Raw genomic sequence first — 22,808 nt, forward strand, 5'->3', positions numbered from 1 at the left:
CCCCTTTTCAAAATAAAACAGGAAACATGCAGACTTAGACACGACAACCAGAACTTGACAATGTAAGACACAGACATGAAAAGCATGAAGAGCAGGGGAGATTTAACATGGTTGGAACCACGAGGGGGAAATAATAAGAACTAGAAACACTTAGGCATGATAATACAAACTTGATAACATAAGACACGCAGCATGAAACACGAAGGGTGAGGGGAAGCTTAAATACAGGGGAAGAAAACACAAGGAGTCTAATAACCAAATGAACTTAGATAACCTAATGAACAAAATAAACTCAAACTTAAAACGCTGGGTCAAAAGACCCAGGATCATGACAAGCGACCTGTCCAGGGTGTACCCCGCCTCTCGCCCTATGACAGCTGGGATAGGCTCCAGCTGACCACGACGCTGAAAAGGATAAGCGGAAGCAAATGAATGGATGGATGGATGGATAAATAGTAATAATACACAACAGTTGAGTAGTCATTCCTGACCTGTCTCTGTAGTGTCACTAAAGCGGTCAGAATAAATTGACAGACTCATCTTCTGAATTGACATGGAATCTTATATAGTGTGCCCTGTGTTAAATATGTCCATTGCAAGGACAGAAGGGTATCACATGAACCATCAGCACATTATGGCTGTCTGTTTTCAGCTTGTCCTGCAGTTTCTAAATCCAAAGTGGATCTGATTATTATTTTTGGCTTGTATGAACTAAAACCATCCTTAAGTTGAGGGAGTGTTGAAGCATTCCCAGCATGTGCTCAGCTAGTCTTATATCTACAGTGCATTGCCTCTGCTGAGTAAAAGTCAACTGACTGTCCACCAGTGTGTTACGCATAAAAAAAACCAATGAAAAAATAGAAAATCAGTTATGCTGCATTTTATACAAACTGTGCTTTAACTGTCTACATCATCTAGCTATCAGCTTCTCTGTATTTGAGTTCTGCGAGCAGCGGCTGGGTGATACAGATAAAGAATGACAAAAGACTTTGTCATACATGCTGATGTGTTCACTGTTACTGTCCATGACCCCTGAACACCAACCCCCACCTGCCAATACCAATTTTATGACTGTTACATGATACGTAGTAAAGCAAAAAGGAAAAAACTCTAAATGTAACAACCTTAATGAAAACAAAACAAATTGATAGATAGCTAAAAGAATGATAAGCGGATTATAACATGCACTTCCCCAAGATCATTCCTATAGCTCGGATGACCTTGGCTTCGACGGGGGAATCTGTGTTTTTTAGTTGTCTCTGTGATCAGTGTCACCATCTCCCCTCCCCTGTCTCTGTACTGCAATGCCTCGTCCTTTTTACTGTCTTGTTCACTTGTTTTATTCAGCAGCATTGCAAGACAAAGACCCCGAAGGTCCGGATGCAGCCAAAACACATATGCACCCACACACACGCACACACATTTTAACAGGATTAAAAATCCAACCATGTATTTTCCTCTTATAGAGTATGAAGTCTGCACATGCATGCATAATTTATAATCAAGACACAAATACAAAGAGACATACAAGCACACACTCGTAAGTGACCCAGACAAGCCACTGACTGCAAGAGTTAAATCACTGTCATTGCATGACAAAGTTCAAGAAGCAGGTCTTCTGAGATTAATCTCTCTCCCACGTTTGCAAACAGCTCTAACCGATGTAATCAGAGTACATTCAGAAAGTTTTTAGACCCTTTCAAGCTTCCTACATTCCCAGCTTTTTTTGTCTTTTGTCTATTCTACAGCCCTTACATGTCTGTGAAAATCACCACAAATAAACTTTACTTCCATACTTGCTTACATTTTTGGTATCATTCAGATAAAGTGAAGCAATTGGCAGATTGCAGACAGATGGCCTCACGTTTGACACTAGAATACTTTGATGTACAGAGGAGCTCACGTTTGACTCAGTAGCTGCAAGATGCCCAGTTTCCTGGGGCTGCAGAACATGGCCAGATCATCACCCCTCCACCACCGTGCTTGACAGTTGGTATGAGGTGTTTTGCTGGCATGCTGTGTTTAGTTTCCAAATGTGGAGCTGTGCATTTAGGCCCGAAATCTCCACTTTGGTCTTGCCTGTTCAAAGAACATTGTGATTTGTTCAGACCCAACTTTGCTAACCTAAGCCATGCTATCATGTTCATTTTAGAGACAAGAGGCAGCCCCAGCTCCAAACAAGCCATACTTCTTCAGTTTTTATCTAATTATACTATCATGAACTTTAACACGCTAACTGAGGCCTGTAGAGTCTGAGATGTAGCTCTTGTGTTGTTATCCATTTCTCTGTGCATTGTACCGTCTGACCTTGGAGGGATTTTCCTGAGAGGTTCTGGAAAGACTGTGGTGTGTGTGTGTTAACACACCTGAATCCTCCCAGTGCAGCAAACTGAGAAAACTTCTCCTTTTACAGAGGTGCTCACACTTGCTGCTGCTCAATTAATCAAGTGAATTTGATTGTCAGCATCTAGCTGCTACTTGCCCTCTTAATTCCTATGGAAGTAGTAAAGGTGGACTTAGTTTTTCTGAAGACTGCATACAGTCTTTTTCATATGACTAGCTTAAAACAACTTTATCGGTAATGGCAGCCTCCGGTCTTTCTGGGAACGATTCTGCTGTCTTTTATGATATGAGTATTTTTTCTTTGTTTACTTTGATTCTTCATGGCAGAAATGTAAAAGTGCACTATACATCATGCTGCTATCGCACATTGTGTGGCATTGATGGATATGGCTGATGAAGCCATTTAAAAAAAGCGAAACCAGGTGGAGGAGTGTTTACTGTGACCTTCAACTGAACGATTCACAGTGAAAACCCACTTCTATCTATCTCCGATTGTGTCAGTGAATATTAGAGAGGCTTGATTAGTTTAATGTAGTGTTGTTAAAGGCAGGTGTGTGCACACACACACACACACAGACACACAGACACACACACACACTGAAAATACTGCAGTCCTCGTCATGCCTCGCTGGCTCACAGCAGCATGATGTAAGGGTCCTTTTTTTTTCCTTGGCTCCTTTAAAGTGATGGAGGCCAGTTCGGCCGGGCTTTGTGCAGGAAAAACCTTTAATCAAATGAGACAGACGTTGAATGCGCCACAGAGTTTGTGTGCATACTAGCTGGTGTGGCACTTAGGGCAACACAACACAAATATGGTTTGAGTCGTGACTAACTAGGGTCAGGGGGAGTCATGAGAGACGTGTCTCTTTTTTTACTCATGCAGACACAGACCTCTTCCAGGCTCTTGGCCTTCATGGTTATACAGACATAAAAAAAATTATAAAGCACAGTCACACAAACAAAAAGCATCCCCGGCCTTTGGGTCCTGATTCCCCTCTTCATCCGTCTGCCTGTTCCCCTTTGTTTCCTCTGACGTTGGTGAGGAAAAACGGGAAGAGACAGCTTCGGTGAAACATTGCGAGACGTCCGTCCAGCGGACAGAGCGAGAGATCCATTGGCGTGAGTGGCAGCAGACCCCTTTCTGATGATTTTAATGAAGGTTGATGGACTCTGAGACCTGACTCACTGCATACTGTCCGTGATGTGCGCAGGACAACCCTGCCTTACCGAGAGTTATGGCTTGCTTCATGAGTGCCACGGTCTGTATATCACGACTCTTGTCCTTGTCGGTAAGGAGCAGTCCCTTTCAGCGTCCTGCTCAAAAGCAGTTCAGGCAGATGCTTGTTCATGCAGGAAAAACTATGCACTGTGTCATGCTGCAGTGCCCTGGCGGACTAAGCAAAGCAGGGGTGAGGGTAAACTGAAACGGGCACTTTGCTGGATTTTCCATTTGGAGTTCAGTTTACCCATCCAGTGAAAAGACATGCAGAAATGTGCACTTCTTTAGGCTCTGTGGCCTAACCCGAAAGCTTGGTTAAGTAGTCAGGTATGCATTATGACAAAATCAACGGCCATTATTATTAAATAACTTTTGATTGTTTCTCAGGTAGACGCTGAGAAATCAAAGCCCTGTTAAACAATATTTTGCATCTGAGCATTAAGAATCAACGCACCAACTGCAGCTCTGTGCAGTTTTCCCAACGTTTTGGCAGCAATTCGCGCCGTAGGCCGGAGCAGACAGTTGAATTCTTTGACGTCTGTCCAGCTGCCTGGCTTTCACGGAGCACCTCCTATCTGCATTTTGCCTTTCCGTCTTTGTATCGTTCTTCATTGTCGCTAACTGCTCACACATCCTCCAGTTACCTATACTTTTCTCTCCCACCCGACCTCACCTCCTCTTCACTTCTTTGTCCGCTCGTTGTTTTTTCTTGTCTGACGAGTCGCTTTAACACCTTGCAGCCACCTCTTTTTTAGCTTTGGTTGGACACTTTCACTCAAACTCTCATTCTCCTTAGCATTAAAGAAAGAAAAACACAATTTGTATTCTGGGCCATGTCTGTGATGTGAGTGAACAGAGAGGGGGAAGGAGAGACAGGGAGGTGGACAGCGAGGAGAGGAGGGCTTGTTAAAGTCACAGTTTGATGACTGGTTAAATGTATTTGACATAAAGGCAGGTGTCTGGGGGCATTCGCCCACATTGGTAGACTGATTTTTTTCTTTTTTCTTTTGGTTTTATTTTAAAGAGGGAATTTGACCTTGAGTCAGCAAAGTGGCATGCTCTGACGCCAGAGAAGGTACTACAATGCACCATCACTCACTTCCTAACATAACAATAGCTTGACTTTACTGCAGCGAGGAGAAATTAGAAATGCATTTTGCAGAATGTTATAATTCTGCCTGATTTTGTGCATCATTACACAGGTGATTTGTATATTGACACACAAGTCTGCATTGCGCTTGAGTTTGCCCGTTTGTGGGGTTGTTTTTTTTCTTAAATATAGACTCCCAGTGTATCCTCACAGTTGGATAATGATGCAGTTAGAGGGGTGAGAGAGGGAGAAGGATGGCTATCCACACACGTGGCAAGTCAAGTGCTCAACAGTAGACTTTTTAGATGCTGGTGGCACGGTGTGTTTGGATGCATTTGAATTTGTACCTCCATGACTGAGCAATATTCCCCTGCACGAATGAGTTTGCGCATGGATGCCCGTTTATACATGTTACCCTGTATCCTACCCTGGCAGCAATGCCTGGTCAGCAGCTGACACCCCCCCACACACACACGTAAACCTCCCACCCCATCACTGACAGCAGCTCCTGCAGTGCTGCAAGAAGGAAAAAAGATGGGGCCGCAGAGCTCCACTGACCTTGCAGCAGAAAACCCAAACAGTTCCAACAATACTAGCACACCCTCGACTGCTCACACGCTAAAGCGCTCTTGGGACAGCGCACACACAGCTCTCACCCCTTGCATCTCTTCGTGCTCATTCAGACACTCGGTCTACACTTTGGAATCACCTCAGGCCTGTTTGCCAGCCTTCTTACACGAGGAAATGGACAAGACAGAAAATGTGCCCGAGGCTGGTGGTTGAGGACAGAATACGCGTGTTCCCATATACTGAAGCAAATGTGCATTCATTTATAAAGCGACAAGAGACAGAGAGTGAAACTGAGTTCTACCCGCAGGGAGGGAAATCAATAAACACGCACACACCCAGTTTTACACAGTTCTATGCATGCGTTAGCGTGCACTACAAAGTGCATTATGAATGTATGTAATGCCCATACACACGCTTGAAATAGAAAGCAAAAAGCATCCTCAGCCCCAACTTCCCCTGCAGCTGGTAAAAGTCAGATAAAAGTTTCTCCTTTTTCCACTCTCTCTCTCTCTCTCCAGACTCTCTATCCCCACTTTCAGGTGGAGCTGTGGATCACCCCTCCTTGTTAGACCTGGTTGTGGGCGGAGCCTTCATTTTTGGGCACTTGCCTCCTCTCTAGGGCTGCGCAATACTGCAAATTCTGGAATCGATCAGATACCAAGTAAATGCAGGGCCAAGATTGTTAATACAAATAAAGATACTTTTAACCTATAAAGCCATTTTTTTATAGTGGAGAGCAGTGTGTCATAATTTATGAGACGAATCATCATTAATTTGCAAATTCTGAACACGTTTTACTTTCCACAATAATTAGTTAACAGAACAAAACACACCTTTTAGCTTTTTACTACTTTTTGAATCTGGGTTTTTTGGAGACCTAGAATTTAAATCAGTGCTTTGGCACAAGTATAAATGCGATGCCAATACCAGCATCGGTAGTGATACTGTTGAGAGCTAAATCGATCCGGTCACCTCTACTCTCTCAGGTTTTTTTCTTTTGTTTAAGTCAGAAATACTGAACCATTGTTCAGCTCCTTTGATTCCTGTCTCATTAAGAACATTGTTTCACACATCCAGTTCCACTCACCTGAGCTTCCCTGCCATCCACTCCACCTGTGACGAGTTACACTTACCTGCCTGCCCGCTCTCCACCCTCCTGAAAACCTATCCATCTGCCAGCTTCCCACTCTGAATCAGCTGCTCAAGAAACTAAAAAGGTCTTAGAGTTTAATTGCAAAATCTGCAAGATCATCTCTGACTCACCTTGGCCATCACTAATCACTCCCCTCCTCTCTGGCAGAGCCTCCTATCCTTTGCCTTTAGAGAAACCTCCACTTGCCAATATCACTTACCTGCCCATAAATTACACTTTTTATCATTGCAATAAAACCGGTGAAACTGCAGTCGGTTTCCAAGTCCTGCCTTTTGAGTCCAGTCCTTGGTTAAATATGACAAAACCATTGTTTCTCTTCAACCTAGTGCCTCTTTCTGATAATACCACAGGCCTCAGGCTTGTGTCGCCAGATTGAATATGACAGGGAAGTGAATGGGTTTCAGGAACAAGTGCATTATGGCATGAACGCTGTCAGAGAGAGTTTTTGTCTGTTTTGGGGCTTTGTTAATCCTGCTGGGAAAACACTGCTGTATTTAAAGCCTAGAAATATATTTGTCTTTAATTAAAAGGCAGGTCTGTTTCAAATGAATCGTATAAAGCCAAATGGTGTTTTAGTTAGGTATCACACAAAGTAGAACAGGGCTTGGCAAAGGCAATTAATTAACTATAATGAAATTTTACTTTGTAGAAGGGGGCTCCACCAATTTTACACATCAAAGTCAACGTGCAGGATGTGACAACGTGTACTCAGCACACTCACCAGCATTTTGTCAGAAGTCACTGGCATTAAGAGGAATGCACAAAGATTCATGTTTGTCAGCCAAAACACAGCGGTTCATATCCCATTTGAGAGCTTTGTGCTTTGTTCTTTGTTCCATTTTTTTTTACTTTTTTTCAGTTTTATTTGAATTTAGCTTTCATTTGCTCTTTATACACCCAAACTACTGAGCCAGCTTTCATTTTAATTGCTGGTTTAGGTTAATAATATTACGCCCCATGTTAACAGACGACTTAACAGTGTCATACGACCTCATTGACTAACCTGTGCTTAAATATTGCATATGACCAATTCACACACAAATCCATGATTAAACTCCTGCATTTGTTTGCACTCTGCAAACAGATATAGAGACCCTCGGGTCATGCGTGCACACAAATGACAAAGGCCAAGCGTAAATCCACACCCTTAAACTAAACTATATTAATAGATTTTTGTGGGTCATTCTTAATGCTTTAAAACAAAACAAGGCCAACCGTTAGTCCTATGGTTCACTATCAATAAAGAATTAGATTACATGTAAAATTTAACATGACATATTCTACTAGGCAGCACGTTCACTACTAGATGTGACCAATAGGAAGACAAAAATAAACATGAGTTGGTTTTCAAACTTTCAAACTGTTTCCTCATAACCTCATAATTGCCATTTCCTGACACATCAGGTGCTCTTTTTCCTCCGCCTGCTTCCTTCTTTTCCTTAAACTTGTTTTCTTTTCACATGAAATTTGATGCCAGATGTGTTGGGTTTTTTGCATCTCTCAGAGGAGGCACAATTTTCACAATGCTGGTTATTGCTGGGGTTTTTTTGAACAGCCAGGCTTACTGCTTTGCTGACAACCTCAACCTCAAGGTCAGTAAGAGAAATGGGGTCCTGGTTGAAGGCAGATTTCAGATACCAATTTAGATGTATGCACATGAAGGCCAAGAACAGCACTGGTAAGTGTACACATTTCATCACTTCAGTGCACTTACTTCAGAGAGGAATGTAAGAACATTTCTATGAACATATTCATGAATATTAGGGTCACATTTAGCCACACTAAGCCTCTGCGGTTAAATGTGAACCTCTCGATACACGAATGGTTTTGACAAAACTACAGCAATGAACTTGAGCAGAACTCTATTACATATGAAATAAAAATGTCTCAATCTCTTTACCTGACAATGCAATAAACTCCAGGTGGATCTATATTCTCCTAGTATGGCACTAAAAGCCTGTGGGACTAAAGGGGGGGGGGGTTACACTTTTGTGTTAAGTGACCTTGTTGATAAATGATGCTCTCTGTTCAATCTGAAGGATCATTCAGTCCAGTCTCTGAGTGCATGAGAAACACAATACCAGTACAGAAGAAGAGATCTAATGGTAAAATGCAGATTTGTCATCTTCTTGTCAAATTTATCTTGGGTGCCAACCAGGCTCATCGACAGTTATATTTCAGTATAAACCAGCAGGAAAGCAGGTGATAACACAGAGATGGTAGCAGGGAAGAGAGAGGGTGGATGATTGGATAAGGGTTTTGGATTAAACAGAATGTAGCGTCAGGGAATTGGAAATGAAGGTCAGATGAAAGGGGAGGAAGGTAAGAGGAAGAAGTGATAAATGGAAACTTACGCACCATCAGCATCCTTGGCTTTATTCCTAAGGGGCCAGATGTGGCCTGGTATATGTTAACATTAAATGGGGATTGATGGATATTGTTCTAAATAAACAGGCCTTTACAAGGCCACAACTACTTTGTGGCAAAACCATCCCTCCATTTAACTACTTTTTCTCCACATTAGAGAGTATTTGAGATCAGCTTTCATTGTGTTTATGCTGTTGGTGCTGTTGTTGTTTAATCAATGTGATGTTGATCTGCTAAATTTTGCTTTTCTTGAAGAAATAAGAAAGCCAGTTACTAAAATTACTTTTTATAGAAGGATGTGTAATAATAGCAAAGAAGCGAAAGTTCCACATTGCTGCTTATGTCGAGTCCTCATCATAACTTAGCTGTAATTTCCAAACTATTCGTTGAATCCAAAGTAGCATTTTCGTTTCATTTCAGCCTTATTATTGTGAAACCAGCCAGAATGTGCCTGAAATTTAAACCAATTACAAAGCTGTATTTGAATAATTGCTGTGCATTTGTTGAACGGTGAATGTTTAACCTGAGGACTCACGGCATTCATATATATATATATATATATATATATATATATATATATATATATATATATATATATATATATATATATATATATATGTGTGTGTGTGTGTGTGTGTGTGTGTGTGTGTGTGTGTGTGTGTGTGTGTGTGTGATAAGATTTGGCTCCCCATAGATGGAGGCTTTAAGTGACTTTGACAAAATAGGTCACATCATCATCCTATTAATGTTCCTTTTCTTAAAAAAGACCCAACTAAAATAATAAGAAAACTCTCAATCCAATTTTTGCTCACTCCTTCTCCCATCTGACCAACAGGTTGTTAATGATCTCATTTAAGAGGTCATGGGTACTCTAATTGAAAGTGGGCTGACTACTGTTTCTCTGGACTGACCTCTGTGACGGTCTAAAGTTAGCACAGACTTCGTGACCCCACTAAAAATAGTCAAGTTTCTCTCACCGACTGACCTTACAAGTCCACATCGACCCTTTTAATTGCTCAAATTACCTTTGGAGCTCCCTTAAGGAAAGCCTTCTTTGCCTTTGGAGAAATAGTGACTTTATGTGGATTTAGTGACATTACTTTGGATGGAGAAAAGCTACATGATGAGCTACACTGATAGAACAAAGAGGAAGAGGCCCTATATACGCCAGGACCATTAAAAGTAATGCAAGTTTCCAGTATTGCTGGGCAATTTGCCGCTTGTTGCACCATGCTGTTCACTCTGGTAGCATGTGACACCTTGACACAATCACACAGTGTGCAGCTGAGCACTGTCTGGCAGTAAACTGCGCACTGCCACAATCCCATCACTTATTCAAATATTAGCCAAACCGCAACATCTGATGCTTCGATACAAGCTGTTCATTCCAGCCTCATAAGTCTTTGTTAGGAGGTGGCTCTGTTCCAGCACCAGTGCAGTCCACACACAGTCACAGTGCCACACATATACGCACGCGGCAGCGTCTACACACGTGTGTCTGCAGGCCAGCACACCCAATAATAAGCTGTAAACAGGCAGCATTGGGCACGTTTTCTTTTAATTATCAGCCTGCGTATCATTGAAACCATCAAGCTCTCTCCCAACGCAACCGCCACAAACAACATCTGTCCTTGACCTTGGCAAAGAAAACCCACCAGTGTATAGCGAGCTGCTCCGCCTATCACAGCCTTCTGTCGGGTCAATTATGATAACAGGGTCATTTGTTAATGTGTCTCTGTGCTGTGTAAATGCAACTGCTTAGTTTGTGGGTGCATTGGGGTATATGGGGGGTCTTTGTGTCACCTATGACTGGCCCAGCGTTACAGGCCCTGTTTCTGTGTATCCGTGTGCATTACACACTGGATAGGGGTGAGAATTTAAAAAATGGACATCAATTGTTCCTAAATGCCGAACCCCGGTTGACCTTTTTTCCATCTCTTCAGCAAAACCACGTGACTCCCTCTTCTTCAGTCATCTTTATTAAAATCTGTGTTTTAATTAACGCCGTTCAACGAGGGCCCTCTGAACAGGGGGTTAATTGTGCTTTTCGTGAAATCAGCTCAAATGCAAATTCTCTCTGCGTGACCTCTGTTCCGTTCCTTGGAATAGTGTTTTAATTATCCAGACAACCTCTTAAGAAACCATGGTGACGGGGTAACCATATGGTCAGTAGTCAGGTCTCATCCTCGAGATACTGCGGATCACAGGAAGTGAAAGAATGTGGAGGATCAGTGGAAGAATGTTCGGATTTACAGATATTCAGTAAGTAAAGCACCAAAAATAAGGAACAATGATGATAGTGATGCTTAAAATAACAATAAAAAATAATAAATAAAGAAATGTCTAGAAGAAACGTCAATATACTGCTCACATTCTGACTGTTGATTTCATGATGTTCTCTTATGTGCTATCACACGCTTCCAGAAACAGCTACTCCACTATCCTTCCCTACTCAGCCCTCTGCCAATGGGCTTCCATCCTCCCTGCTCACATTAACAGTCATGTCTCCACAACATGTGCGAAGCAACAATGGGCAGCAGAGCACAAAAGATAGGCAAACTGTGATTTGCATTGTAGGCCAAAGCACATCCTCAGCAATACGCAGGAAAAAATAAAACCCTGAACACAATCATCAGCAGCCATAAGTAGGCAGTAGGGTTTTTTTTATTATTATTATGCATGGTTTCACTTGGATTCACTTGACAAAATAAAGTTGTTGTAAACCAAAGAGCACTTTGATGTCAGTCATGTGTTTCCTGCTTCTTTGTCTGTTTGTACGCTAAGGATGTTAATGTCAGTTTGTCTGTGTATCAGTCCACCACTTTACCCGAGGCTGTAAAAGATGATAGAAAAGTATTGGATAGATTACCATGAAATGTATTACAGAGTTTTATAGCCACAACAGGATGACTCCTACTCATTTTGACCACACCCTCAATTTCCTGTCCCTCAATTTCCTGTCAATTTCCTGTTTAAAAAGTCAGTAGCGTAACATCATATCTAATAATATTTTAAGACTTCAAAGCCGATTTAGACAGCACATCAGCATCCATATTCTTGCTAATATAGTAATGGCATCATTCATATATCCTGTGTGTAACTCTACCACACAATTGAGCACAGTCTTCTAAAACAAACTGTCACTGTTAAACAGGTAGCACCTCGTTCACACATTGTCAATATACACATAACTGCACTCGTTCATGTCCCAGTCATACTGTTAATGTGACGCATCAGCGCAACTGCTGCGCATCTGCTACTGAAGGTTTGGAATTTCTACACTGGTTCCCTGTGCCTCCCTAAATCAGCCTGTTCTTATTCCTGGGGCAACAATTAATGGTGTTTTATCAAAGCTGTTGGCTTGGCTCATTTAGCACAAGGTGTCCTTAAGCAGCGGAGCTTAACGCATGGCATTAGCGAGATGGGACTGTCGATCCCAGCTCGTGTTTCGTCAGGGTTACTGCTGTGAAGGAGCATTTTTTGTTACAGATCACAATCTTTTCACAACCTTAGAATAAGTTTTTAGCACCTAAACATAAACAAGTTTGTACCTCAAACTAGTACCTAAAACAGAGACAATATTGCAATGGCAGCAGTTGAAGAAACGTGGAATCGGACAAAATTGCATTACAGATATACTAGATATACTGTGCCGCAGTTTTCAAGACGTGTCCTTAAATGCGCATGCACATCATTGCTGTAGCTTCACACGCACATACACACACAGACATATAATGATCCACACACCAATCTTTATTTTTCTTTCCCCTGTCACCCTCTTTTTATCTTCTTGTCCTGTCAAACACGGTGACATAAGAAAAACATTCACTCCCTCTTTTTGAAGCTGTTTCTCTCTCTAACACACACCCTGCAACCCCGTCTCATGCATCCCTCCCACAGAGCATTATTTCCCACCTGGGTATTTCACACTCCGCAGGGCCCTGTGCTTTTTAATTCATTGAACTCTCATGAAATCCCAAGAAGATATGTTACCATGCACTGAGTCTGACTTTTATAGCTAATAGGGAAGTGGTGACAAAGTTTAATGGGGTTGTGTGATGTGTGAGTTTTAGGAATGGAGAGAGAGCAAGAGGCAGATACAGAGGGCTGTATTTTCATATTATCCTTTTTATTGAAATATTGGAGCAAAAAGAATGTTTTTATAGGTTAATGTCACTCTAAAATGGGGTTTTTTGGAGGGCCAATTCCTCATCTAGAGAAATTACCTGTGGTACACATCAGGGTCTGATCTGGGCCCTATTTTCTCTTCTCTTTTGTCTGCATATGCACTTTTTGTATATGCAGATGACACAAAATTGTATGTCCCTATAATTTGTCTTGGTTTGTTTCATATCTCGAGCCTAAAGACGAAAACTGACATAATTATATATGTAGGTATTTTACATTCCACAGGGCTCTATGCAGGGCTGCCATGAAATCACAAAAATATATTCTACCATGCATCACATCTGACTTTTACATCTAATAGGGAAGTGGTCATAAATCATTTAGCGCAATTCAGTTTTATTTATATAATGCCAAATCATATGCAGATGACAAACATTTATATATCTCTTTGATAATTTGTAAGTGTCTCAGTCAAGCTGCAAAGTTATAATTTAAGGTAAAAAGCTAACTACCAGTGAAAAGACAATACTGTTTTATATCTTTCGTCCAACTTTATAATGGATGGACTGGTGAATATGTTAGACATGCTTGGCTTACATGCCCCAAAGCTCGTGATCTGCCTTTTTCTATGTATTTGGCAGAACACAGAATTTATTATAAAGTCCAAGAATAACATATCAGTACTGCAGAATTATAGATATTAAATCTTCTTGTCGCTTTAGCCCAAATTTTGCACAGGCTTTAAATGGTTACCAGAAGATATATTTTAATTGCTTTGGTGATCCTCTGTCTTTGACTCTTGGCCTCTACGGGATCCTATCGTTATCTGTACGCCTCCCTTTTCAGTCCAACTTATCACTCCTACACTAAGAAGGCATCTGAAGTTTTCTCCATCCATTTTTTTAACCATTTTTGATCACCCCCTTCCACTTGAAGTGCAACCGACTCTCCCCCTCTCCGCAAACAAATGTCGCTCTCTAATTGGCCAGAACTGGGGAGTCATGAGAGCGTTGGTGTTTGGACAGCTGTTAATCTCGAAGGGTTGGCAGCGGCAGAGAAGATTGTGACAGTGGTGGGGAGAGGGATGACAATCTGGAATGGCAATGTGAATGACGCAAGGAGAGAGGAAGAGTTCAAGTCTGGTTGCAAATTACTGCCACCCCAAGTCTGTGACCACATCTGTCTGTCATTGTGAGGCTGTGGTGTCAGTGAGAAAGTGCTTCCACAGATATATAATGCAGTGTCACTGTTTGTCTCAATGCCTCTGCAGCATTGTGTAGTATGTACTATGGCAGTGCAGTTAATGTACAAGAACAGACACACACACACGCCCTGCACATTCATTCACTCCAAATCATCACACGCATGGGGATGCACTGTGTTTTCTCCACTGCTCACACTCACTCTTGCTCCATATCTTCCTTTCCTTCGATCCTATGCTCACACACATACACACAATAAAGCACACATACACAGCGCTCAGGGAACCAATCACCATCGCCTGTTTTCAGGTCCTGTTTGTGAATGGGATTTTTACGGGAGAGGAGGAGGCAGGCACCACTGTGTTGTAGGCATGCAGCTGCTACAGCATCCCGTTCTCATTTTTTTTCCTCCACAAGCTCAAATATTTCTCTCATTTTCTCTTTGTGTTTCATTTTTAATGTTATGGTTATTTTGGTTGTTTTTAATATTGCAGCATCACTCTTTCCCTCTTCTTGAACTCTCTCTGACTCTTTTCATCTTTTTTTGGATGGTGCAGTTGGATGTGACTGCTGCATTGAAATATCCCCCCTCTTTCACCATTACCTTCACCATCATCCACAGCTGTTTGCCTCTTCCAAATATTTTTAATTATCCTGTCCACTTTCCCATTTATTGCACAACTTGCTTTTTCCACAACATTTTTTCTATCTGTCACTCCATCTTTTTCTTACCCTTCTTTCTTCTCACCATCCCATCTGCATCCCGAGGAAGGTGCTGATGCGGGTAGGGTGAATGCCTAAAGACTCACACACACACAAACACACAAGCGTAGACACTTACCTTCTGTGACAGGATCTTTCGTCCGGAGTGCTTCTGAATCTTCAGTGGTTGAAGATAGAGCAGCGAGCCTCTGTGAGCTTCTGGCAGATAAAAAAGAAGTGGAGGACAGACAGAGAGGAAGAGAGAGAAAGAGAGACAAGACAGGAGAGGGAGTGAGAGGTATAAAGAGAGAGAGTGAGAGAAGGGAAAAAGTGGACTAGAGGGGCGGGCTGAAGCGATCCAAGTGGAGGAGGAGCAGGATTCTCCTAGCTAGCTGGAGGTGAGATGAAGGGGAGAAAGAGAGAGGGAGGGAGAGATAAAGGGAGAGGGAGGGAGAGAGTTAGGGTGCACTGGATTGGGATAGGAGGGGATTGTGTGATGTTTGAGAGGAGGAGGGATTGCAGCGGATGAAGGGAAAGTTGGAGAGAGGAGAGAGGAGGGAAGGGAACAAAGAGAAAAAGAGGTTTATTGATGAGAAATGATGGAGGAGGGAGGATAAAAGAGTGAGATGCATGCGAAAGATGACCTAAAGCCAAGTATCCGAGGAGGACGGAAATGACAGATTAGAGGTAGAAAATGCAGACAGGGCAGCAGAACCAAAAGTCTAAAAGGGAGCCAGAGGACAAAAACACCTGACAGGAAATAGGTGTGATCAGCTATGATTTGAAGGAAGAGAAGTGGAAGTGTGGGATTTCAGGGCACCGTTATGTAACCTTTAACAGCGTCAAATAATACAAGAACAACTTATGTCAAGCCATCACATGCATGCGGTCCCTGGAGACAATCAATTTCAGAGTGCAGAAAATGTCCTTCCATCCATTAAATCTTACGGTAATCCAATCTTGTGTTGATGTGTTGCAGTACGGATACTGCGATTAACTTTGGAGCAATAACTTACAATGGAAAAACTGGGGGGAAAATAAAGCGAAAGATCTTTGTGAGAGGCTGGTGACAAAAACGGAATCTGGGAGGTGAGCATACATATACCTTTCAGGAACTTTAAGGAGAGTAATGGTTCACATGTGGATTGTAACATACTGTACAAAAAGTTTTAATGTGAGCAAACCGCATTACAGCTATGGATAGACTGCCTGTCTCTGCTCTCTTCTCTTTCCTCCGACCCCCAGCCAGTCATGATGGATGGCTGCCCCCTGGAGCCTGGTTCTGCTGGAGGTTTCTTCCTGTTTAAAGGGACTTTCTCCTTCCCACTGTCACCCAGTGCTTGCTCATAGGGGGGTTGCCTGATTGCATGTATGAAACACCATGCCACCGAACACAGGAGCATATTTTGAGAAACCATGGGGCTTCCAGGAGTCTGAGTCCCATGTAGCACTGCTGTTTTTACACTTTTATTTTCAAATTTGGTTTTCTGATACTGTTCAAATAAATTAACACAATAAAGCATTCTGGGTTTTTTTAGTAAAACATCATGTTTGGATTAAAATGATGTTTGAGTCTCATGACTGAAAACTGCAATTCCTCTAATCACCACTTTAGGCCTGCTTAAAAAAGCGAGTCAACTCCTATAGACACCCATGGCCACTGGGATAGACTATCCTCTTGGTAATCCAACTGTAGTTTGATATTTTTAGGTGTTTATTTGACCAGGAAGTGAAACTAAGCGTCTCTTTTGCAAGATTTTCCTATAATGACATAGTCAAATAGACTGGTATTTTTATCTAACACTTACATACACGTTAACACTCTGATGGATGCACCAGGGGCAACTCGAGGATACTTCAACATGCTGACTTCAGGAGCCAAAGTAAGAAACAGAGAGGTTGACAGGTTGTAGCTCCTAAGCCACAGCCACTCATAGACAGTATTAACCTAGCAAACGTTTCACGTCAGGGGAAAACAGAGCTCCAAGAAAAATCTCTGCAAGCATGGGGAGAAGTGTACCTCCTCACAAAAGAGCCGTACCCTGGTTTGAACCCAGGACCCACTTATGGTAAATGCAGCAATTCTAACCGCTGAGCAGATGCGAGAGAGCCAGCGTGATGCTAAATGCTAGCTTGCTGCACTCTTGCTGGAAAGTTAGCAGAACTACATTGGTTATGTAGGTGATGCAGTCTGCTCCTCTTCATGGATTTAAAAAGAAACCCTGATTTTCCACCTGTTGTTGATCAGCAGGTTACTGAATGTAAAAGTGAAAATGAAAAAAATCCTAAACTAGCATATAAAAAAACTGTTTGTGGTCGCTTTTGTATCTTTTCTCACATCTCTTTGGGGTCCTTTCTCACTGGCTTCTAAAGGAGAGACATCGCTTCATGCAGATGCTTTGTCAGATATAGATTTCATGCAATTGTCTATTTGTGTTCAGTGTCAGAGGTCTGGGTCAGCCCACAGTACTCTTAAGCTGGCTGGCATTCATTTTTGTCAAGGTGAGAATTCATTTGCTCAAGGACACTTCAGCAGAGTGGATGCTTGCCAATGCACAGTTTAATCCTAGGATTTCTTTTCTCCCTTTCAAAAAAAAAAGCTGTACTCAGCTATTTAGTGTACTGATGGTGTCTATTTTCATAAAAGACTGCTAAAATCAGCTTTGGCTGCAGTCTCTGTGCACAGCTGTTTCCACATGCTTTCATTCGTGTAAAGCTATATCATAGGTTATGTCTGCAATGTTTTCACCCAACAGGGTGTTTTCTCCATAAGTGTAGACTGAATATCCAAAGAAAGACTCCCATTGCACAAAAGCCACAACTAGTAATAAAAGAGGAAGTAATAATACTACATGCAGGCATAGACTCTATGCAGATCCATACATTCATTTTCTTCAGCTTATTTCAGGGCAGCAGCCTAAGCAGAGAAGCCCAGACCTCCCTCTCCCTAGTTACCTCCTGTAAAGGTGTTTCCTAGCCACCTGAGAGCTATAGTCTTTCCAGCATGTCCTGGGTCTGCCCTGTGGTCTCCTCCCAGTGGGTCATACCTGGAGCACTTCACCCAGGAGGTCCCCAGGAGTTACCTTGTCAGATGCCTAAACCACCTACTCTCAGCCCCTCAATGGCTGAACTCCTCACTCTATCTCTAATGGAGAGGCCAGCCACCCTTTTTTCCAACGCTTGTTCCCGTGATCTTGTTCTTTTGGTCACTACCTAAAGCTCGTCACCATAGGTGAGGGTAGGGATGTAGATCGATCAGTAAATTGAGAGCTTCGCTTTTAAACTCAGCTCTTTCTATACCAAGACGGACCTGTACAGCGTTCGCATCACTGCAGCCGCTGCACCAATCCGTTTGTTGATCTCCTGCTCACTCTCCCCGCACTCATGAACAAGACCCCAAGATACTGTCTATGCAGATAGCATTTAAAATATTAGGTTTGTTGATATTAATGAATACTTATATAAATACATATACATTGCAACACTGGTTCTCATAGGACTTTCCAACCTGGATATTCTGATCCCGGAGCTGGATATCCTCAGAGAAGTTTTCCTACAGACACAGAGTGACTGTGGAGACATTGCTTTCTACACATTGTCTGCAGTGCAATTCTAGGCCCAGGGCCAAATACTGTGCTTCTATCATAAGGCGCTGGCATCACAGACATGATGAGGCCATAATATGACATGTGTAACACTTGGGTGGTTTTTTTTCTTCTCCTTTTTTTTCCAGTGCTTTTAAAAAGACTTACAATAGCCAGACTTACTGATAAAACCGATGAAAAAAACCCCATTCTATCTAACAAACAAACAAACAAATATAAGATTCTGAGGCCACAATTGACTAAACTGAGTAGATGAAAATTCACAGTACGTTTTGATTGGCTGAAATGCCACTGTATAGATGTAAAACAAATTGAAAACCTTGAAAACGAATCAATCAAAACATGCAAGTAGAAGAGGAAGCACAAAGAAGAAGTAGGGGGAAAATAATAAGTAGAAGGAAAAGCAAGAGGAGGGGGGAAAGAGGTCTGGCAGAACTGCTGCTCAGACGCCTAGAAAATCATTGACACATCTAGACTTTTCTTAATGTTATTTGACAGATTCACTGCTATCATTGCTTCTGTTAAGTCAGGGATGTCAAACTCATTTTACATCGAGGGACACATACAGACTGTTTTGGTCTTAAGCAGGCTGAGTGAAATTCCACTTTTTATCCATGTAAAGACGTTTAACTACACATTTAATCGCTGAGTTTTCCTAACATAAAATAAAGAAGTGTAAGGTCAACAGCACATCTATTTTTCTATATGATAAATGTGCAAAATTACAAAAAAAGCTCTGGTAGCTCACTGCCCAGACTCCCCCACATTTATAAAACCGAAGGCTTTTGTTGATTGATGAAAATTTTCTTATTTTTACCTAAATTTCGAATGTAGACAGAAAAGAAAACAGGAACCTTTCAGTCATTCAATTGTTTATCCATTACTTATCCACTTTAATGTAGTATGAATGGCTATGGGGGAACAGAAAAAGCTGTAAAAAACATAAAAATACAGTTAAGTCCAAAGATTTATGCCCCTCTTAACATTTTCCAAAGCCATCCAGCAGGTTCTGGCCCCTGGGCCTAATGTTTGACACTCATGTTCTAAGTTTAATACTTAACAGTGTTCATCTTTGAATATTAAAAGCATATGTCATATTGAGGTTTTAAACGTCATCTCAAGCTTTGATTTTTCTTGTTTTCAAGTGATATAATCAGGCAGTAATGCAACTGTCCGGCTCAATTACAATATTAGTTTTTTGTCTATTTTCTGTGCATGCCAATTGATTTTAAAAAAAAAGGGGGGGGGGGGGGGGAACAGAAGAAGACACAAAAACCACGAAGCACTGGGAAGTGGCTCAGACGTGTCTCTTCCAGCAGGACGCAGCTCAGTTTTAAGCAGAACTGCTTTGTAATTACTTTAATGTATCCTTATTGGGCACGTATGCCAATTTTCATAAGTTCAGTAATTGACTCTCTGCTTTTTCGGCTCTGGCACAGCCCACTCTGTCTCACACACTCTCGTATTGATCCCATTAGTTCACATTACTTTGCCTCAGAGATTACAACAGATTGGTCCATGCTTGTGTACAAATGCTGCGAGCGCTGATCTAACAGTTCGGGTTACAGCTACTTATTGTTCAAAGTAAATGTTTTTCCTGTTGAGAAACACAACTGAGCAATGAAGCTGCTTTGTCTGTGGAAATCCAGCTGCCTGCCTGTCCAAAATTAGCAAAAGAAGTAGTTTGTTGCTGTAGCATTAAATGAAATTCTACATCATGAATTCGCTGTTCTTAACACAACAAAAGGCAGGAGTTCAAGTAGCATGTCATTATTAAAGTAAGGGGAACAAAGCATGACAAATAACAGTGACATTTAAAAATACTTCAAAAGAGTAAACATTCACACACACACACACACACACACACACACACACACACACACACAAAAAGTAAATCCTAATGTGATATCTGTCTTTTACTTTTTCGGTGCATTTGCCCGCAAGGCTAAACAGGATGCACAGCAGTTTGACTGCTGGTGCTGAAAAGGAAATAAGTTTCCTGTTGTTTTAGGTTCAGTCATGTAAATCATGTAAAATTATTTCGCTAGAGAAGTCACATTCCCACTTTAAGTTTTAACCACTACAGTTCCTTAAACTGTAGTCAAATTAAACCAGGCGTGCAAATATAGGAACCAAAGCACTTCAGATCTGTCTTGCCATACTTTTGTATTGTTTAGTGTGACACCTTAACAGTGCTTTAGCATTGGATGAAACTGTACCTGTGCCATAAAAAAGCCAGAGACAGTATGAAAGGAAGTTTTTTTTTAATTATTGTTTTTTTTAGACTTTTATTACACCACATTGTTATTAATGTGAGCAGTTGTGCCCGATCATTCCGTTTTTCTCTTTGTGTAAAATAGCATCCTATAACATTTTTGGATGTGTCTAAGCTGCCAGCTGTCTTAAGTTCAAAAAACACAATATTCACTATAGATAGATAGATCTTGAGCGAGAAAGATAGATATATAATTTATATAATGACTTTATATATTAGGATAATACCAATAGTAATCTAATAATCTAATTAAAAAGACCACATTGTTCATTATTATAGATTAAAGCAATGGTTCCAACCCTTTAGTCTCCTCTTTATAAAAGAAATATAACATTTTAAGATGGAGTTGGGAGTGGTTCTTTCTAAAACTATTGGATAATTTCTAATAATAACCTGTCTGAACAAACAACAGAGGTAAAGCATATTTAAGTGCATGAACGAGCTTAAAGTAAGTGGTATGTAAAAAGTAAATCACATGTAACTGTTTACATATGTTGTGTTCAAATGATTTGGAAATAGTTACCTGGCAGAATTTTACTGGATAAAACTTTCCTAAAATGTGCTGAAATGAGCACTGAAATGTGCTCATGTGTCAGGTTTCTGAATTATGCATGAGACTGAGTCTGAATTCAATTACAGTTCCTGGGACTAATGTCATTTATTCGTCACTCAAGGAGAAACCAATTTAAAACCACACATCAATTTAAGTATGTGTAAGTTGCTGTACTGTGAATTTGTTCATCTTAACAAATACTTTTAGTATTTAGATTAAGATCAAGTGACTGTTTTTTGTTAAGAAGACCAAAAGTCTCTTAAACTGCTCTTCATCCTCCACCATCCATCCACCCTGCAGATCAACAGTTGTAGCTCAAGATCACTAGGGGGCACGGTCGAGGCTGAAATAAGCGGTGAGGAAAGCGACCTCAGAACATGCAAAACAGAAGAAGGACAAAAAAAAGCATCACATGTAGATTATTCATTTTAGAGTTGCGCTATTGATTATCTTGCCATATCAGGGGTGCAAAGTAAATGTTTTAAAGCTCTAAATTATATCTGCAGAGTATTCCTGCACATTTTGCATGGCATGCTTTGAAAAGCAAGACCTTTTAAAGTTACTACCAGATACCAGCTTTCTTCAAACACTGAACTTTCTCATGTTATTTTTTGATCCGCTTGATGACGCATTTCCAAAACAAAACGTAAGAATGGCTGTTACCTCTTGTTAGATCATACTTCATACTCGTCTTTTCTTGACTCAAACCTCAGGGCCGATATGTGAAGTTCAGCAAGTTGATTGGTCAGTTCCTCATCACTTCTTAAAAGCAAAGGGAGTTTTTGTTTACTTTATAAAACCTCTAGAGAAAGAAGCTATTCTAGTTTTCCCAAGTCGGCAGGACTCACACCAAACCCACACTGAAGTGATAACACTGACAGCTCTGTATCAGCAGTCACAAGTGGTTGATTGCTCATGATAGCATTTTTTTATGTAGCAAACAAGCTGTGCAAATTTATTGAAGACATTTAATTATTTTGACCCTCTTGCACATGTGACCTCTAAGAATATTTTGTGCATTGAACTCAATAAATTGTCCTTTTTTCGAGGTTTTTTTTTTGTGAAATGTGTGAGTGAGTGTCATTAGCTGAAATGAGGAACTGGTCATGCGGTATCTAAGCTCATCATCAACTTTGTTCTGACTGAGGTGTTAAAGACATTTGTTGGCAGGAAGTTACAGTATGGGTCTAAAAATGAAAAAAGGAAAGAGATAAAGAAATAACACGAACTCTGTCATCTTTATATTGCTCTTGTCTTTTGACTCCAAAAAGTCAGTCTATTAAAATAAAAAGACATCATTTTTGCGTAAATGAAATCAATTGTGCAAAAAAAAAAGGAATAATAAACAATTATTCTCCTGCAGCAAGATATTTACTCCTAAAGAGCAAATACCCACATATGACTGTTCATGCTTAAGTGAAAGAAGATGTGAAAAGCTTGTGTGAGTCAAGCAGTTACTCAGTTTCAAATTTAGTTTGAGGAATCACTATTGGTAGGAAAGTGAAAAAAGTTGCGAGTGCCGATAAAAATTCAGTAACTTTATACATACGTAATAGTATACTGCCAATGTACACATACTGCATATGTACTTTTTATTTAGA

General features: G+C 41.0%; 1 protein-coding gene across 1 annotated transcript in view; it reads right to left on the reverse strand.

Annotated features, from left to right (window-relative positions):
* pvalb6 (parvalbumin 6) overlaps positions 1-15,175 on the reverse strand; it is a 53,760-nt gene extending 38,585 nt beyond the window's left edge. Inside the window, exon 1 of the mRNA XM_004560767.5 lies at positions 14,914-15,175. The gene's annotated coding sequence lies outside the window, so the exon portion shown is untranslated. The remainder of the gene's footprint in view (positions 1-14,913) is intronic.
* Positions 15,176-22,808: the final 7,633 nt, after the last annotated feature.

Source organism: Maylandia zebra, linkage group LG4 (assembly GCF_041146795.1).
Source record: "Maylandia zebra isolate NMK-2024a linkage group LG4, Mzebra_GT3a, whole genome shotgun sequence".
Classification (NCBI taxonomy): Eukaryota; Metazoa; Chordata; class Actinopteri; order Cichliformes; family Cichlidae; genus Maylandia; species Maylandia zebra.